At 50.0% G+C, this 18,911-nt stretch overlaps 1 long non-coding RNA gene across 1 annotated transcript; it reads left to right on the forward strand.

Annotated features, from left to right (window-relative positions):
- The first annotated feature begins 14,485 nt into the window (after window positions 1-14,485).
- Window positions 14,486-16,818, forward strand: LOC119465061 (uncharacterized). The gene is made up of 3 exons (XR_007463424.1): window positions 14,486-14,732; window positions 15,781-16,094; window positions 16,679-16,818. It is a non-coding gene; the product is annotated as an uncharacterized LOC119465061 (long non-coding RNA).
- The last annotated feature ends 2,093 nt before the right edge of the window (window positions 16,819-18,911 follow it).

Genomic DNA, 18,911 nt, shown 5'->3' on the forward strand with positions numbered 1-18,911 from the left:
CGAGATACGGCAGCCACAGCCTCGCATGTCGTATGCGGAAGTTGCGCGAAGTTCGTTGTCGCCGACTTTTCACGGTGTGAGCGACGTGCCGGACTTCCATGGAGTGCGCGCCGTGGAACAAGCAACTGGCGACTTCAGGCCTCGCCGCACGCCATTCATGGCTGAAGCGCGACCACCCCGCAAGAGCGACGTATGGCGCACTGCAGACCGGAGGCCCTTGTGTTTTCATTGCGGTGAAGCCGACCACCTCTACAGGGCATGTCCTTACCGCCGAGCTGGGCTCCGTGGATTTTCACTGAACGCCCCGTGCCCACGAAATGGCGAACGCCCCCTAGAGATTGAAGCCTACCTCGCGGACGCCAGGACCTCGTTTGCCCCACGATTCCATGACACCCGGTCACCGTCACCCGCCCGAAACAGGTCTTCCAGCCCCCTCTTCACGCCGAGCGCAACAAGGCGTCGCTCACCCAGCCCTGCTTCCCGGGAAAACTGAGTCCAGCGACCTGCGGAGGTGAGGTCGCTGACGTTGCGAACGCTGAAGATCCTCCACTACGACGACCGCGATATGACGCAATTGAGACGCAGAGAAATCGGTGCAGTTCGGTGTCAGTATCTTGCGACGTACCAGTTACCATAGATGACCACGAAGTCACGGCGTTAATCGACACGGGTGCGGACACGTCTGTCATGAGCCAGAAGCTCGCACGTATGCTGAACAAAGTTTCGACGCAATGGGCCGGAACTCAGATTCGTACTGCGGGAGGGCACCTCTTAACCCCAATGGGCCGGTGCACGGCACGAGTCAACATTCGAGGCTTCACGTACATCGGCGACTTCGTCATTCTTCCTGAATGTTCAAAGGACCTTATACTCGGCATTGATTTCCTTCAGGCGAACGGCGCTATCATCGACCTGCAAGAGTCTAGAGTCAGTTTCGCTACTACGCAAGCCATAGCGCACAGTAATGACAACGACCGTGACAATATGATGTATACGATACGACATTCGTCCGGGTAGCGCTGCCCACCCCTAAGAAACATGTTCAGTTACCAACTCGCCCAGCTTGCTGCGTTAATTCATCTTCTGCTTGCACAAAAAACGACGGGCGAGTTATGTAGTCGGACCAACCAACGAAGCATGCGGCCTCCGATTCCAATAGTCTCCCGGGAGGTGACGATGGCATCATGCGTCATACGCGCCTTTCACGTCGAGAAAGAGCGCAACTGACATGCGCTTACGTCTTTTCTCTTGTTGCACAAACGTTGTGAGGTCAATGACGCTGTCAATTGAGGAACGACCCCGACGAAAGTCTGCCATGGAAGCGGGGTATATATTGTAGTGGTCGAGATACCATTCTAGATGTGCAAGAAGGACCATCCTTTCCATCAGCTTTCCGATGCAGCTGGCGAGAGCGATAGGGCGATATGCCACCAAGTCCAACGGAGATTGTCGCGGCTTTAGTTATGGTACCAGCCGACTTAACTTCCATTGCCGGGGAACTGTACTTCTATGCCATGAGTTGTTAAAGCTGTTCAGAAGCGTCCTTCTTGCATCTTGTCCAGGGTGTCCCAGGGCAGAATAGGTGACGCCGTCAGGGCCTGGAAAGAATGATCGTTTACAAACAGCCAGGGCAGCTTCGAGTTCTTCCATCGTAAAGGACACGTCCATTTCCGGTACCCGAGTCGCTAGGAGGTCACTTACGTCAACGTTGGCGTTGACAGGCTCGCTAGTGACTTTCGCACAGAATTCCTCCGCCACATCAAACTCTGTTTGGCCAAAATAGAGTACCAAAGCTGCAAATGGGGGCCGTTGTTGTGGGAATAAAAATGTCACAGTTTCGCCCTAAGGGCGAAGCAATGAATGCGATAGCAACACAGCAATGTCATACGAAGTAAGGTGAGCGGCTTTGGTAGCAATATGAATTGTAGTAAACATGAGCTGATTAAGTAAGCAGGTGTGCTGCGGCGTAAGTAGATCGACATGAAGAGAGACTCGATGACCACGAGAAGGCGCGTGTGAAACCGTGATGTTGATGAGAAGCGCTTCCCGTGGGCAGCGCGTGCGAAGGGACACACCTGTAGTGCTGCACTGCCGATCCGGGCAGCATTGCATGTGTAGCGTGCGTTGGAAAATGTGGCCCGACTATTACTAACTGAATGAACAAGCGTGGTGTGAGCGCGCACAAACAAACAGGAATATATCACACTGAACGACTGCAGACAACGACTGTCAAAACGCTGGCAGCGAGCGTATATACGCCGCAGCGGGCGAAGGTACGTGCGGTCTATCGCTTCAACGGAAACTGAGGGGCGAATACACGGCGCATAACGGCGCCGTGTGGAGATAGACGTCAGACTCTGGAGTTTTGCAAGACGCGTAGCGCCACCTGCCGGTGCGAAGAGGTAATAATTGAGTAGTGCAAAGTCCGACTTCCTTGCTAAGTTGCCTAAGCAGCTAGCGAGTGCGAAACAACGATTTAACTTAATTTTGGTTCATATTGCGAATGTTTTGCGCATTTAACACCCAGAATGAGAGCTATGAATTTCTCCGCTAGTCGGACGCGCCGCCGAACTGCCAGAAAGTTCTTGTTGACGATGGCGAGCACGACGGCAACCACAACAGCTCCGCGCGCTACGAAGAAACGCCGCAATCGACGTTACTGTTGCGTTGTAAATTGCCATGAACGTGAAGTACTGAATAACAACGTTCAGTTTTACCGATTTCCATCCCGGTCGTATGAAGGAGAAAGGCGAGGGCGCTGGATACGGGCCGCTCGCGTGTTGGGTGAGCGAATTACTCGCATTCTCCACAACACAGCCGCTCACATGAGATAGTGTGATAATGTTGGTCTGCTGTAATTGTGTTGCGTAGCCCTGACGAGAGACTATGGCAACCAAGCGCAAACTAAAGAATCTGCAGCCGCCCCTTCGTTGGCAACAGAATAAGCAAAGTTGTGAACCATCTTGTGTATGTGCCATCGATATTTCTACCTGCTTACACACGTCCGCCTCCGCTTGACTCAGCAAGTGGAACGGAGAGATTTGGCAGGTCAGTTTAACCAAACATTTCGGTTCCTTTATGAATTCAAAATCGTGTTCTAGGGCATTGCGGTATCGCGAGCTCATTTCTAGTTTCGGCTTTTCCGATACAACAAGCACGTTTCGCAATGCACTGAGCCCTCTTGACTGCGTTTTTTTTTTTTTTTTTAGTCTGAGCAATAAAGTTGCTGTGGGAGCACTGGATGAGTAATTGAGAAGTAACGCACGTGTGTAGAAAAAAAAAAGTCGCGTTTATTTACATTCATTTGTGCGCGTGTGTTGTTTTAAGCGTCTGCTAAAAATTCAAGGGTACTGAGCGGTGCTGTAGCTCCCGCGAGACAGGAATATGCTTCGCGCAGGCACTGTAGGAAGCTTACTTTCATTATGTTCGCAGGCTGTTTGCTGGCTTGGAAAAGTGAAATCTCTATTTGTAGTAAATACAAACGGAAGACAACCGTGAAGAAAACATTCGAAGATGCGCGATAACACGCTCGAACGCCCGGGAAGCCAGAGCTGAAGCTAGAACGCAACTAAAAAGGCGAAGGTCACCAGGGCCGTTCGCCCCTGATAAAACGAGCTTTGTATCACTGACCGTAAGCTATAGTTAACTGACTTAATCATATGTGTACTTCATCGCTTTGACATTATGTACGTACCCAAATTTAACACATTTCGGCGCTAGAGAACGGACGTCGGAGTGCTTGCCTCGAACTCGACGTTGTACTATGCTCGCTGTACTTGCGAGTTGCAGCACGCTGAAATAACACCTGAATCTTCTTTTACATTATACACGTACTTCGCTCTCCTCCCTTTCCGAAGCGTGGATGGACGGAAGAAGCTTTCCAGGTCCTTGATTTTTAGGAAACCGTGCCTAAACACAACCGAAAGACGGCGCTCCATTGTAGCCTATGCAGCTTCGCTTGCGGACAGCTCTCCTTGCACTACTCAGTTAGCGCCAAGGCTGCGATGGGGGCGCTGGTGGCGGGTTTTTCCGCAGCGCCGCCTGGGCAGAGTCTGAAGTCTATAAGAGACGGTGCGGACGAGCGACGAGCGCGGTTGTTGGCAGCGTAGAAGTGCCCCCCCCCCCCCCCCCCCCCCCCGCGCTCCCTCTGGCGCTGGCCTCCCGCTTCCTTGCTTGCGCGTGGGTGATTGAGTGCGTTCGCTCTCCGTGAAGCGCGCGTCCCGCATGCTTCCGCTCGGGCATACGGCGCGCGGCGAAGATTTTATCTATAGGGAAGCTCACGGCGACGGCGACGGCAGAAATCCGGTAGAAGTGTCCATATAATTGCTATCGCAATAAAACGAAGACCACGTACGGTGTCCTCCAGATATGAGAAAGCGGCTTCCGAGGGTCCAGTGACCAACAGAATGTCTTCCACCGTTCACTCTCGAGTTTGCCTATGCGATGCTGAACTTTCTTCTGAATGCGACGCGCGTCTCTCAGGTCATAAATTGATTTCGTGCATCTTTATCGTCGGTCAGCACGCCGTCGAATCGCATGAAGTCTCTCAAGTTCAATGCCGAAATCCGTTCGGTTTGATGACAGTGAGGATGAACACTTGGCAGCTTTCAGTGCTTCTGCATGATGTCGTCGATGTCGCCGGTGAAATCTCCCCCACACGCTTTTTCCATATGCGACGTAAACATAGTCCAGTCAGTGCTCTTCAAGACACCACGAGAAAAAGCCAAGTGAGTCCATTAATTATTTAAGTACGTGGGAATGTGATCACTCCCATGAGTCTCGATGTGCAAAAACCATTTAACATGTGATTTGAAGCTCCGTGACACCAAAGTCAAGTCCAGGCAACTGCTATACGTTACCCTGCAGATACTTCTGGCTACCATTGTTCGTGATATAGAGGACATAATCAGACGCAAGCGACGCAACATTCCTTCCCCTGTAGTTTATCTTGGTGCTTCCCCAAAGCAAGTGGTGCGCATTGAAGCCCCCAGTGATGACCCAGCTAGGGCCATCAGTTTCCCTTAATATGTATTTCATCTTTCAGAGTCAAACCGCCTTGATGGGGTGATGTAACAATCAATAAGAGTAAAGGCCATTTTGTTCTTTTTGACGCGGAGCCATACGTATTGGTTGCAGTCATTAGGCTGAACAGCATGCGAAACATAGGTAAAGTCCGTGCGGATGTAAATAAGAACGTTGCTCCGTTCCTCGTATGTGGAAAAGGCAAAAACTTTGTAACCAGACAGTCTGTAGGGCTTTGATACGTTCTGTTCGCAAATAACAAGTATAGGAAACCGATTCTTCAAGACAAATTGGCGAAAAACCGAGATGCTGGACTTCAAGTACTGGATTCAGTGCATCCAGTATTTGCAATGCGCTTTGCGCTGTTGGTGTCTGCAGCTGGTTCAGTAGCATGCGAATCGTATTCATTAGTGATCGCACCATTATAACCACTTGCCGACCCTGTTCAGCCAATGCACCGGTAGGAGATGCCAATCGGCGTGCAGCGATTCTGCTGGTGGTTGCCGTTTCGGCAACGCAGGCCAGGCTCCGGTGTCCGTATTCCTCCCTGTGCCCTTGTCCGTTGTAGGCCTTTCTGGTGTCAATGGCCAGGATGGCAGTGGAGGAGGTGACTGTGGACGTGGCATACGCGTCACCGACGCAGAAGCTTTTCTTGAAGAACGTCGGCGACGAGAGCGTCGCTTCCTGATTTTAACGGTGGCTTCTCGATGAGAGGAATGATCTCTTGCCATCTCTTTTAAAATAGCCATCTCCTTCTTAATGTTGGAGCAGTCTTTCGATGAGGCCTCATGGGATCAGTGGTAGTTTGGACATTTCATGACAGTGGCGGCCCATTTAACAGCGGCATGTGGTTCAGCGCAGCGGGGGCACACTGTTTCGTTCTTACAGACGCTGCTCACGTGTCCAATCTTCATGCATTTGCGGCACTGCAGAGGCTTTGGAATGAAAGGCCGGACAGGATGACGAAAGTGGCCTACCTTAACGTGCGACAGGAGGCAGTTGCTCTTTAAAACAATCTTCACGCAACGCGAGTTGCCCAGGTGGTAGACATCAACAATGACGTCACGATCACTCGCTGCTTTAACCAGAATCGTCAAGTCATTGCTGAGAATGGCCAAGTCTACATCATATATTACACCGGTGATGACATCAGAGCCCAACTTGATGTGAGAGCGCACATGCACGCCATCAAGGTCTGTTACTTTGCGTAGGGCGCTAAGAGCACCCGCATGCAAAACATCAACCGCCAGTAATGTTTGCGGGCGTTCACTCTAATGTACGTGATTTCATTTAGCACCACGGTCTCCAGCAGCATCGAGGCAGATTTCCTGTTAAGCCGCTTCATGTTACCGTTGGGTATCACAGGCATAAACAGAATGGTGTTGGCGTCGGGGTTCCGCGTGGGCTCATCAGTTTGTGTACTGGAGGACGAAGAGGACCTGGTGTTCCTTCTCTTCGCCTTGAGGCTCCGCACAAGTTCGAAGTCTTCGTCGTCGGAAGGGTCCTCGCTGCTGAGCGAGTAGACATGGGTGCCTTCGCTGTCACTGTCACTCCGGAGCCCGATCCGCTTCCTGGAAGCGGCCGTCGCTGACGCCGCCGGTTCCGACAGACGCCCTGGGCGGTCCACGTCCATCGCCACCAAACAAGGCGTGACGACTGATACATACACTGGAGATTTCACAAAAACAGCCAGAGGTAGAAAACAACACTCCGCCAAGATGCACTGGCATTACAGTTACTTTCGTGCTTCAATGCATGTAACTGGAACGCCAATGCATTTCTCCGCAATGTTCGGGAATTAATATCTCGAAACTGGTGTCATCCTGATAATTCATTCCAAGTGAATCTGCCTCGCGAACTCCGCGGTTATAATTTCTAAATTTCAATATGGGCCATAAAGTAATTAGTTAAAACACTTAATTAGTTGATTATGCATTTCCATTTTTTGTGCAAGTAATGTCCGCGTCTTCGAGTAGACCAGCTCACGAACTAGAACTGTGCTATCTGGCACAGGCAACTTTAAAAACAATTTCAATGTGTTCGCTGAAACATCCTGTATATTGCACCACAGCAATTTAGCCAGCTTTTGCTTGAAATGTACAATATGTTGTCACCCAGTAATGGCCAAGATAGCCAGCAGTATCGAAAAAAAGCATGATGCAGATCCAGTGCACTTGTTGGAATCGACATGAGGCGAAGCTTTCATGCAACGGTCAATTAAATTCTATAAACTTAGCTACAATGTGTACCATTGCCCTTATTTTCATCGGATGCAAAACGGATTCCTATGCAATTTTTGCTTATGCACCCAAAGGGTCACAGATTTATAGTCATGTAATGTATACATAGGTCGGCGAACTCACTCAAAGGGCAGCTCACTTAAACTCAGACACACATGTGAGGCTGAGTTCGTGTGAGCCCGGCTGGGTAGTGAATCGGAGCCCGAAGGAGCTCAGATGAGTAGAATTTAGGCAGAGTCTGAGTCCGAGTACGCTCGGCTCAATAGAGATTCGTCAGAGTCCGAGTCCGAGTGAGCTTGGCTAGGTAGAATTTGGTGAATCTGAGCCCGAGTGATCTCACCTGAGTATAATTTTGATGAGCCTGCATGTACATGCCATTAAATCACATCATGGAATAAATCAGTAAGCAGCTCCATCTCACAATCTAACAAGAAGGAGATTCAGATACACAAATGTCACGCTGTATTTGCATAACTTGGAAGTTGCATGATACCTTAATTATCAAGGCAGGATAGGGACATATATGATGGAATATGGATGACAGGATATGGTTAGACGAGTTTATGCAGTAGTGCATCTAATTGCAAACTCATTAGCAATTTTTCTTCCGTCTTATTTGGCATGGCCTATATGCCTCGCGATACGTCTGCACACTTGATTAGCTACGGACGTGCAAGAACCATCCACACTTGAAAGGATGCTATCATTCGCAGGAAGGGATGCAACTGGCTGACTTCACTGCATGATTGTGATTTGGTTTTGTTTAGTGTGCCGCCCCCAGTGCATAAAACAAGGTTTTTCCCTGCTTTCCACATTGTTGCACGTGTTTCACAGGAGATAGAGAGAAAGAGAAGCAAGGATGTTTACGCAGAGATGTTTGCGGCGAAGTAGTTTCTTAGAATATTGTGATATGTTACAACCACCATAAACAAAATAAAGTCTATGCACTGAAATAAGCGCAATACTCAATTACCTTTTAAAGTGATAGTTAATACAGGTTCAGTAAGAATAAATAGTCTGCAACATATTGTTACGGGGAGTATTTAATTACCGGTAAACGGCTAGCGCTTGTCTAGTCAAGACTGCACAGAGCGCACAGAGCGCACAGGTTCCAGCAGGTTTCAGTCTGACAGAAGAGCCTCTGACCCAGCCCCACTACAACGTCTTTGTCTTTGCCATGGCTCATAACATTATCCCCGGCCGATGAAGCACCGTCCCGGTGCTTGTTGTGGTCAAAATGGGTTATCACAGTTGTAGTGTTTGAGGCGGGAAACATGTACGATATCACTTCGTGGGGCGGCAGTCGGTGAGGTGGATGCCATGGGAGATATCTCATAGGTGACAGGAGTCACCTGGCGCAGAACGCGGTAGGGCCCGACGTACCTCGACATTAACTTTTCACAAAGGCCGACACGACGAGATGGGAGCCAGAGGAGGACGAGAGAGCCCGGTGGAAAATCAGTATCCCGGTGTCGACGATCGTAAGTGGCCTTCTGTGCGGTCTGCGATGACGAGAGTCGAGCGCGGGCGACTGTGCGCGCGACGAGCGCACGCGTGATGGCATCTTGCGCATAGGAAGTCGTGGACGGGGAGGCTGGATCAGAAGGGAGCAAGGTGTCAAAGGGTAGTAAGGGATGACGTCCAAAGAGAAGATAGAAGGGTGAGTAGCCGGCAGTTTCATGACGCGATGAGTTGTATGCAAATGTGACGAACGGAAGCGCAGCGTCCCAATCGTGGTGGTCATCGGAAACGTACATGGAAAGCATGTCGGTCAGTGTACGGTTTAGGCGTTCGGTGAGTCCATTGGTTTGAGGGTGATATGAGGTCTTGAAGTTGTGGTGAGTAGCACATGATCGAAGTAGATCGTCAACCACACGAGACAGGAAGCAGCGACCGCGATCTGTGAGCAGGTGACGTGGAGCACCATGTTGGAGGATGACGTCATACAGCAGGAAGTCGGCTACGTCTGTGGCGCAGCTGGTTGGCAACGCTCGAGTAATTGCATATCGAGTGGTATACTCCGTAGCGACTGCAATCCATTTGTTGCCTTTCGTGGAAATTGGAAAGGGACCGAGCAAGTCCAGGCCCACTCGATAAAACGGCTCGGTTGGAACGTCAATTGGCTGAAGTAGACCAGCACGTTGGGTCGCAGGTTTCTTGCGACGCTGACACAGGTCACAAGATGTGACGTAGCGGCGAACGGACCGATAAAGGCCCTTCCAGAAACACCGTCTTCGTATGCGATCATAAGTTCTCGAGACGCCTAAGTGCCCGGAAGTGGGGGCGTCATGAAACTGGACGAGGACGTCCCTGCGCAGATGATGCGGGACAACGAGCAGGAGTTCTGCGCCGTCGGGGTGCATGTTGCGGCGGTAAAGAACGTTATCCTGAAGCAAGAACACGTTGAGTGAAGGGTCGATGGTGCCGGATTGCAGACGGTCAATAATAGAGAGCAACGATGGATCTCTACGTTGTTCGTTGGCCACATGGATGAAGTCTGTTATCGCCCAAGACACAGGTGTCGGGGTCTGTTTCAGTGGAGTCGGGTGGTTCAACGGGATGGCGGGAGAGGCAGTCGGCGTGGTTGTGTAACTTGCCAGATTTGTACACTACCGAGAACGTGTACTCCTGTAACCGTAATGCCCAACGGCCGAGCCTTTCTGTGGGGTCTTTAAGTGTCGAGAGCCAGCAGAGCGCATGATGGTCTGTTATGACCACGAACGGCCGTCCATATAGGTACGGACGGAATTTCGCGACAGCCCAGACGAGAGCTAGGCACTCCCGCTCAGTAATGGTATAATTCTTCTCCGACGGTGACAGAAGACGACTAGCATACGCGATCACGCGGTTGACTTCGTTCTGTGTTTGGGCGAGGATAGCACCATTGCCATGGCCGCTTGCGTCGGTGCGAAGTTCTGTTCTAGCAGCCGGGTCAAAATGAGCCAGCACAGGTGGTGAAGTGAGGGCAGAAATCAACGACGCAAAGGAAGTCGCTTGTTCCGCGCCCCAAGAGAAGGCCGCATCCTTTTTGAGTAGGTCCATGAGGGGTCGAGAAATGTCCGCGAAGTTGAGAACAAAGCGGCGAAAGTAGGAGCAGAGCCCAAGAAAGCTGCGCACTTCTTGCGTGGACCGTGGAACCGGGAAGTCGCGGACGGCACGGACCTTGTCAGGGTCCGGTTGTACGCCAGTAGCGTCGACTAGGTGTCCAAGTAATTTGATCTGGCGGCGCCCAAAGGTACACTTAGATGAATTGAGCTGGAGGCCAGAACGCCGAAGTATGTCGAGAATGGCCGACAGACGAGGGAGGTGGCTGTCAAAGCTGGGCGAGAAAACGATTACGTCATCCAGATAACAAAGACAGGTTGACCATTTCAGACCACGTAGAAGACTGTCCATCATGCGTTCAAAAGTTGCAGGAGCATTACACAACCCAAAGGCATAACCTTAAATTGGTAGAGGCCGTCGGGTGTGATGAATGCGGTCTTCTCGCGGTCGCGCTCATCGACGGCAATTTGCCAGTATCCCGAGCGGAGGTCTAGCGACGAGAAATATTTGGCACCATGGAGGCAGTCGAGCGCATCATCAATTCGGGGAAGAGGATACACATCCTTCTTCGTCACCCGATTGAGATGGCGATAATCGACGCAAAACCTCCAGCTGTCGTCCTTCTTTTTCACAAGCACTACAGGGGATGCCCAGGGGCTAGAAGAAGGCTCGATCACATCTTTATCTAGCATTTTATCAACCTCCTTTTGGATGACTTGGCGCTCAGAGTGAGACACTCGGTAAGGGTGCTTGTGAAGGGGGCTGGCGTCTCCAGTGTCGATGCGGTGGGCCACGACTTGTGTACGGCCTAATGGAGTGTTCTCAACATCAAATACGTCAAGGTACGAAAATAGGACACCACGGAGTGCTTCACTTTGGGACGGTAAGAGGTCGGGAGATATCATTTTGTCCAGAAGTGAGAGAGGTACTGGGATCGATACCCAGCACCTCCACCAAAATATGTTACGGGGAGTATTTAATTACCGGTAAACGGCTAGCGCTTGTCTAGTCAAGACTGCACAGAGCGCACAGAGCGCACAGGTTCCAGCAGGTTTCAGTCTGACAGAAGAGCCTCTGACCCAGCCCCACTACAACGTCTTTGTCTTTGCCATGGCTCGTAACAATATTGTAGTTTATTGCTTTCGGTGCAGGGAAAGAATGGCTCATCAGACGCTCATCAGACAAAGAATACAAAACTGTTTAAATGATGCTTATCTTGCACTAACCTTTCGAAAACACATTGACGATGCTGTTTATTTGTAGTCAAAGCCTTATATATGCTATCGTAGAAAATTAATTACGATATACAGTTGGCCCGTTTGCTTCGCGAGCTTTGCAAAGCAATCGCGTCTCGCAGCAGAAGTAACAAAAGCTTGAAATGCGACGCTTAATTCGCCGGAAAAGATACGCGTGAAAGCCGACATGAACACATTGCGACTCAATGTTCGCGCGTAAAGCGCGATGTTTAAACGCCGGATACTATGCCCCGACACAGCATTTGACCGTGGCTGCATTTTCTTTATGTTGATCCGTACGCGCGAGATTTTTAATCATAATACATATAGGATATCCCACGTAACTTGAGCCAAACTAAAAATATGCAGATGCCTCGTAGCTGGACAGAACCAAGGTAATGTTGTTTGCCGTCGCTTGCAGATACTCAGATTCTTTTTTGCATTCCGCCTAATAACATAATTAGTCTTAATTAATTAACAAACTTCTCAAATATTACAATTAGAATAAATGCTAATTATGCATGGATATGCCTTGCTGTCTGACCCGCAAGAATTTGTAAATTGCAATATGTGTCATAAGGTAATTAGTTATAAATTTATTAATAATTTTTAATTAGTCAATTAAGCATTTCAAGTAATGTCCGCCTCTTACACCACCTCACGGTCTGAAATTCTGCTATCTGCGACAGGCTATTTTTAAAAAATTTGAAAGTGTTCGCTGAAACGCCCTGTATACCTCTTGTTCCAGTGTTAGACATAACCGTTCTGGAGGGTGTGCCACTATATATAACGAATCGTATAGAACTTTGGGGGTAGAATAAATACGAGGAGGCACAAGTAATTAGGAAAATAGTAATGGGTGTAGCGCTAACGTTCGCGAATGCGATTCTGCGCTTGAGTCAGATATATCGTCGGGGTTGAAAGTTAACCTAAACTCGATGAGCCAATTGCGTTGGATAACCACGGTGAAACTACAAAAGAGGCAGTGTAGGATTACATGAGTTGGGCCGCTTCAGAGAAGTATAGAGAAAAATTAGTTTGACGAGAGACTCGGGAAAGTGAATGAAAAAGAAATAGGGGCCAAAGTGCACAAATATCTTTACCTCAAAAGCGTGGACACAGAATGAAGGAAGAGCTCATGGAAGTTGGCAACCAAGTGCAGGGTAAATGAAACTGTAAACAGACAACCAACAGTCATAAAAACGAAAGAGCGAGAAGCAGACGGTGACTTGGATGCAAAGGGTGGAAACAAAAAAAAAAGCCTATCGAAATTTACAAATACCGCAAGAACGAAATCAGAAGAGGAAATCGTTACGATAACAAAGGGGCAGTGCCTCGCTATTTAAGGTCATAGATGTTTGCTTGAGGAATAAAATATGCCGGGGGAAATATTCAAAACAGGATGAGGCATGTGTGTGCTGCAGCAACAGTCCGGAAACAACTCAGCACATTCTAATGGAATGTCGAAATATTCACCCAGTAAGACCCGTAGGCAGCATCCACCTTCCAGAAGTGCTGTTATGTACGGCGGATGGAAGCATTAACAGGTCAGACGTTCAGGGTATATTGGCAGCAAGAAAGCTGGGAAAACCTCAATAGAAGCGGAGTCGTTAGAAGCATAGGTGAGTCTGCAACAAAGAGGAAGATGTTTTAATGAAGAAATTTAAAAAAAATGTCGCAGTTTCGCCCGAAAGGCGAAGCATCGATTGCGATAGCAAATTAGTAGAGAGCTATTCGGAGTAGGGATAGTGGTTTTATCGGCTGCATAAACTTGGACACATTCGCTTACTAACTGAATTAACAATCGTGGTGTAAGCGCGCACAAGCAAACATGAATGGATCATACTGAATGACCGCAGACAACGACTGTCAAAACGCTGGCAGCAATCGCAGCCGCCGCAGCGGGCAAGGTTCGTGCGGTCTATCGCTTCAAAGGAAACTGAACGGCGGATGCACAGCGCATACAGAGGTCAGATCCGTGTGAAGATAGACCGTGCGGGCGACGGCCACAGCCGGGCAAAGTACGAACGGAGTTGTTGGCAGAGTAGAAGCTGCGCCCCCTTCCCCTCCCTCTCGCGCTGCCTTCCCGCTTTCTTGCTTTCGCGTGGGAGATTGAGTGACAAGTTCCCCTTACGCCCGATTGCAAGATACGCCTTTGGGTGCCGGAGCACAGTGCCGCCCCGCCTCCCTCCCTCCCTCTCTCCCATACCCCCACGGTCTTTCGCGCGACGGTAGCGTTTGCTTTCCGCCGTGCGTTCCCTCTCCATGATAGCGCGCGGGGGAGTTCGCCCTCCGTGATAGCGCGCGTCCCCCGCGCGCTTTCGCTCGCGCATACGCCGCGCGGCGACGATTTTATCGCCCTTGGAATCTATACGGAACCTCACAGCGACGCGACGCCGACGGCAGAAATCCGGTTGAAGTGTTCATATAATTGCTATCGCACTAATATTTAAGAGAGACTGACAAAATGGTTCACTGCAATATACGTAGTAAAACCTGATTAGACAAGGCAGGCTAGGGGACTACTTTTGTTTGTCTGTTTCAAAGAAAATTTCAATAGAAATCATCATCATCATCATCTTGGATAGATACAGCACGCATCCACAAGCACGAGGTCACGATTTAGATTCGCGGCCACAGCTGCCGCATTCATATGGGGGCTGATTGCAAAAACGCTCGTTCACCGTGCTTTGGTAGCACGATAGACGATCGCTCTGAAACGACCAATCGTATACGCCGTAGGGAAGCTTTTCGCATGGTGCCTCGCGACAAGCCGTCATTGACCTCGATTACGACATCACGTAATCATTGCGTGCATCATGTCACCACTGAGCATCGTTACACATTCACTGAACGTGTCATCACGTGGTCCACACACTCCCGCACTAATCGCGAAACCGCGCCAGCTATAGCCCAGCGCGCATGCGCTCATGCATTAAAGCTTCGATAAGGTTACCAGTTCGGTCACCCATATATCGAGACAACGGCAACGATCGAGCTCAGTTTGGCAAGCAGCAACGTGAGTTGAGCGGTTCCCAGGCACTTGGAGCGTACGCTAAACCTTTTTCCTAGCACTACCGTTTCTCAGCCCCAGCGGTGGACACAACCATGTCGCACATTCTCGGATTGTGCTGCTGCAAGTCGTGCGAAGGCCGAAAGGGGCGACGCGTCCGGCTGCCATCGTGCCTGGGTGGCGCGGAGCGAGGGGAAGAGGACCAGCAGCAAGGTACACCCTCGCAATTTTTTTGCATAATCCGCGAGAGCGTCGACCGCATGGCGTGTCAGCGGCATATAGTATACCGGCGAGCGGTGGCGGGATTGGAGAGTTCGCGCGCGGGCGCGCGCAAGGCGATTTCGAGTTCGAATGCGGTCTGGTGGTGCTGTTGTTGACTTCAGGAGTGCCGCTCGCCGCGGCGAGGCCGCTGACACTGCTGTCACGCCGTGTGGGCGACGCTCGCGCGTTATCATATAATGAAAAATTGGTCCAGATTCCATTCACTGTGGGAATCGATGTTATGCGAAGGATTTTGCAGGCATCTGGCTACCCAGTATTGTTAGGGGTTCCGCAAATCGGAAACCGGCGGGCCAACGTGTTCCTGGTGTGTGTCGCGCGCGTACGTGTGTGTGACGACAGCGACCACGTTGATTAAATTAAATTATGGGGGTTTACATGCCAAAACCACGATCCGATTACGAGGCACGCCGTAGTTGGGGGACTCCGGATTAATTTGGACTACCTGGGTTCTTAACGTGCTCCGTAAATCTAAGTACACTGGTGTTTTCTGCATTTCGCCCTCGTGGAAATGCGGCCGCCGTGGCGCGGGATTTGATCCCGGGACCTCGTGCGTAGCACTACGGCCAACAACCACTAAGTAACCGCGGCGGTTTACGTTGCACGTCTGCGAACAGAACTACAAATGTCCAAGTATTTATGTTGCATGACAAGGGTGTAGCAAATTTCAGCTTGCCTCTGCGGCGCTGCCGTAGTTCTATCGTGCCGCCTTCTACGCGGTGGTCGTGCAACTGCTTTTCTCATCCGACTGACCGGGCTGCAGCGCTCGACGGCAGAGGTTCGATTCTACCGTCGGTCCCACACTGTTTTCTTATTGTTAGAGCGAGGCGAGACAGGAATTTAGCTAGCTACCTGCCTGCCGCAAAGTGCCAAGAATGAGGCCAAGATTGCTTCGCATTAAGATTGCAAGGGTGTACACCGGGACAGGCACCGGTCCTCGACAAAGCGCCTCCTTTGCTTCCACTGCGCCCAGGTGCAGTCACGCAAGAGCCTTCGTCCTCGTCTTCCGGAGATACCTTCCCTTCGGATTCTGCTGCTGCATCAGCGGCGGGTCACAAGCCCAAAGACAGCTCGAACGATGCGGACGCATCGTCCACGTTCAGCAACACATCGTGCACGAGCAAGGACACCTTCTTCGCGGCCGTGGGGTCCAGGCGGCCCCCGACTGACTCCCCCCAACCCGGCCCCAGTGGTACGGCTACGGTCAGCGTCGAGATGGTTAAGAACCCGTCCTGCACTACAAGCGAGGACTCGTAGTCGGTGAGACATTAACTCTCTTCGCTTAATGATTGCACGAACCACTCGTTATAGCTACCTGCTCCGAACGATCAAAAGGGAAGCATGACAGTTGGTTTACAGCTTGCTTAGGAATGTTTAAAGGGGCATTACAGGGAACTTATTTGGGCAGCATTTGTAAATTACCCAGCTACAACATAAGAAGGGGCAATAGGGTTGGTGAGCCAATAAAGGCGTATGAATGAAAGGCTGGTGTCGCCGCCGCCTTAATGTTCCCGCACCAACTTATTACGAAATACAGCGTCGTGGGGGGGTCTCGGGATTATTTTGACCACCTGGTCGTAAGTACACGAACGTATTTGCATTTCGGCCCCATCTAAATGAGGCCGACGAGGCCGGAATAATACCAGCGACCTAGAGCTCAGAATCGCAAAGCGATACTGGGATACCGCTGCGGCGTATACCTGATCACATGTGCAATTTGTGTGACATGTTCACCTGTCTGCCTTTTCCCGGCGATATATAACCTTGCAACAGCATTCTCATATTGTCCGTTACTGTACTTTCCCGGTGTTTATATTGACTAGCACTCCCTTCTTTTCTTTCAGCCTCCGTAGGCACTGCTGCTCGACCTATCGGTGCACCCCTCCTACTGAGGGCAATGAACCGCAAGCGCATTGGCCCTACTTTTATGCCACAGCTCTGTTGCACCTGTATACCATTTGCAGACATTTTCTGACTGTTTTACAGATAAACCTTTACTTTAATCTTTGCGGAAGTCTCTTGTGCGTTCGTTCTTCGTCATGACTGAGGTCGTGGCTGTCCCGTCTACAGCGGCACTCTCATGCTGCGTGTCCTTCTCGCTTACCGGCTTTAGTTTCGCGATTGTTTTAGCACGGGTTAAAACCATCCAAATTTCTTTGGCTGCCCTTTACGGGCATCCACTTGGCAACGTGGCAGTGGCTAGTGCTACCAATCACATTATTAATGCGAAAGCATTATATGCCCCATTGCGGGAAAATCCGGCGTCGTCGTCGTCGGCGACATGACAGAGTGATGGTACCAAAAATGGCCGACAACGCAAGTAGTAATAACACGTCACAAATTCTCGGATTGACATCAAATTTTTTCAAGGAGGTTCCTGAAACAAAGTAAAAAAATCACTTTGAAAAAGAAGATTCGGTACATTTCGGTCTGGGTGGCAATCGAATCTGGGTCTGCGGGGAGCGAGACGAGCACCCTCTCCCGGCTCCATGGTTCTGGCTCTTACTAAAGGTGTGCCTAGTGCTTGCGTCATCGCACACGTCGCATCTCGGTTATCTGGCTGAATAAAGGTGTGCCTAGTGCTTGCGTCATCGCACACGTCGCATCTCAGTTATCTGGCTGAATAAAGGTGTGGCCTAGTGCGTGCGTCGCTGGACACGTGACGGCGCAGCGAATGGGGAGGAGGTGGCGCCACGTCATGAGTATATAAAATGAGCGCGCTGCTTCCTGCGCGTCACTGCTTGCTCTTCTGGTTTCATCGCTGCTGTCTCTACTGCGACGGACTCTGAAGCGTGTACCTGAGCGGCTGCTCACAAAGCAGTGCCCAATGTATGCGCAAACGCACACACACCGAATCAGCAGAAATACCTTTAATTCACGTCGAAAACGTCATTCGAAAACATTTTACCAAAGGGATTAAATGCTCTGACATTCATACACAAGCTGACTTAAGTGTCTCTGTCGGATTCTTTTTATTTTTACCTTTCTATGCACTTTCGAGAAATTTCTTGGCCTAGAACTTAATGTTTTTCATACACAGCATTCTTTGCCTCTTACCAGGCACTTAGTGGTAGGTCATAAAGATTACGTTTTCGACAGTGGGATCATATCTTCTATAGCGGCGTTCGGAAACTGAAGGCGACAGCGGACACAACAGAAAGCGGGTTTATGTTCATTACTCCAGCTAACCATTTGGCGCACGTCCGTATTCACGCACACTTCGTTGCTGCACTCAGGGATACGGCGCTCCACGACTGAGGTCAATGGTCGCGCTTTCCTGTGAAAAAAAAAAAAAGGTAAACTCGGCGGTAATGCCATTCCACTCAACGTGAAAGCTGGGAAGTGCGGAGCAGTGATTCGTCGGTGTTTTCTTTGTGTTTATCTTGTTTTATCCTGTGTTTAGCATTCCATCATCCGTTTTGACACCTGTGCTAAGGCACAACTGGTGGGAAACCGCCACGCACATGGAGCTAAAGCCTTTGCTGATGGTAGTTGGCAGTGATTTTAACCAATTTATGTTAATTAATACGTTTCATGCTTGATTGTTCCTGTCTTTTAAGTTATTGTGAATCATGTTAGTTTATTTTGAACTGGTTTTGATCAATTCTGCACTTGTTTTGCGCCCTTGTTTTTGAGCGTGATCACGCGACAGACGCCGACAGCCCGGGCCCCTAAAGTGCTTCTCACTTAAAAAATGGAAGGGTGTGCACTTGCAGCTAGCCTTGCCAAAGAAGCATTGGACACGAGGAGGAGCCCAGGGAGGGACATATCCATAGAGCCAGTGATGATCTTTCTTTTGTCACGAATGCCTCCTGGCTACAGGCATTTCTCGGAATTTATTGATTATTGATCGATTAGCTATTGATTGGCTATCGCAAGGTACTGGCCACGTATTTGGGCTAGGCTAAGCACTGCCAAGTCATCCCCAGCATTTCCCGGAGTTTCTTGATTATTGATTGATTAGCTATTCATTGGCTATCAATGACTAAGCTTAAGTAGTCCCAGCCACGCTTAGCTAGACTTAGCCAGGCTCAGCTTCGCTAGTTCACAGGGGTATGTGCCATTGCGCTTGGACCC

Source organism: Dermacentor silvarum, chromosome 9 (assembly GCF_013339745.2).
Source record: "Dermacentor silvarum isolate Dsil-2018 chromosome 9, BIME_Dsil_1.4, whole genome shotgun sequence".
NCBI classification, from domain to species: Eukaryota; Metazoa; Arthropoda; class Arachnida; order Ixodida; family Ixodidae; genus Dermacentor; species Dermacentor silvarum.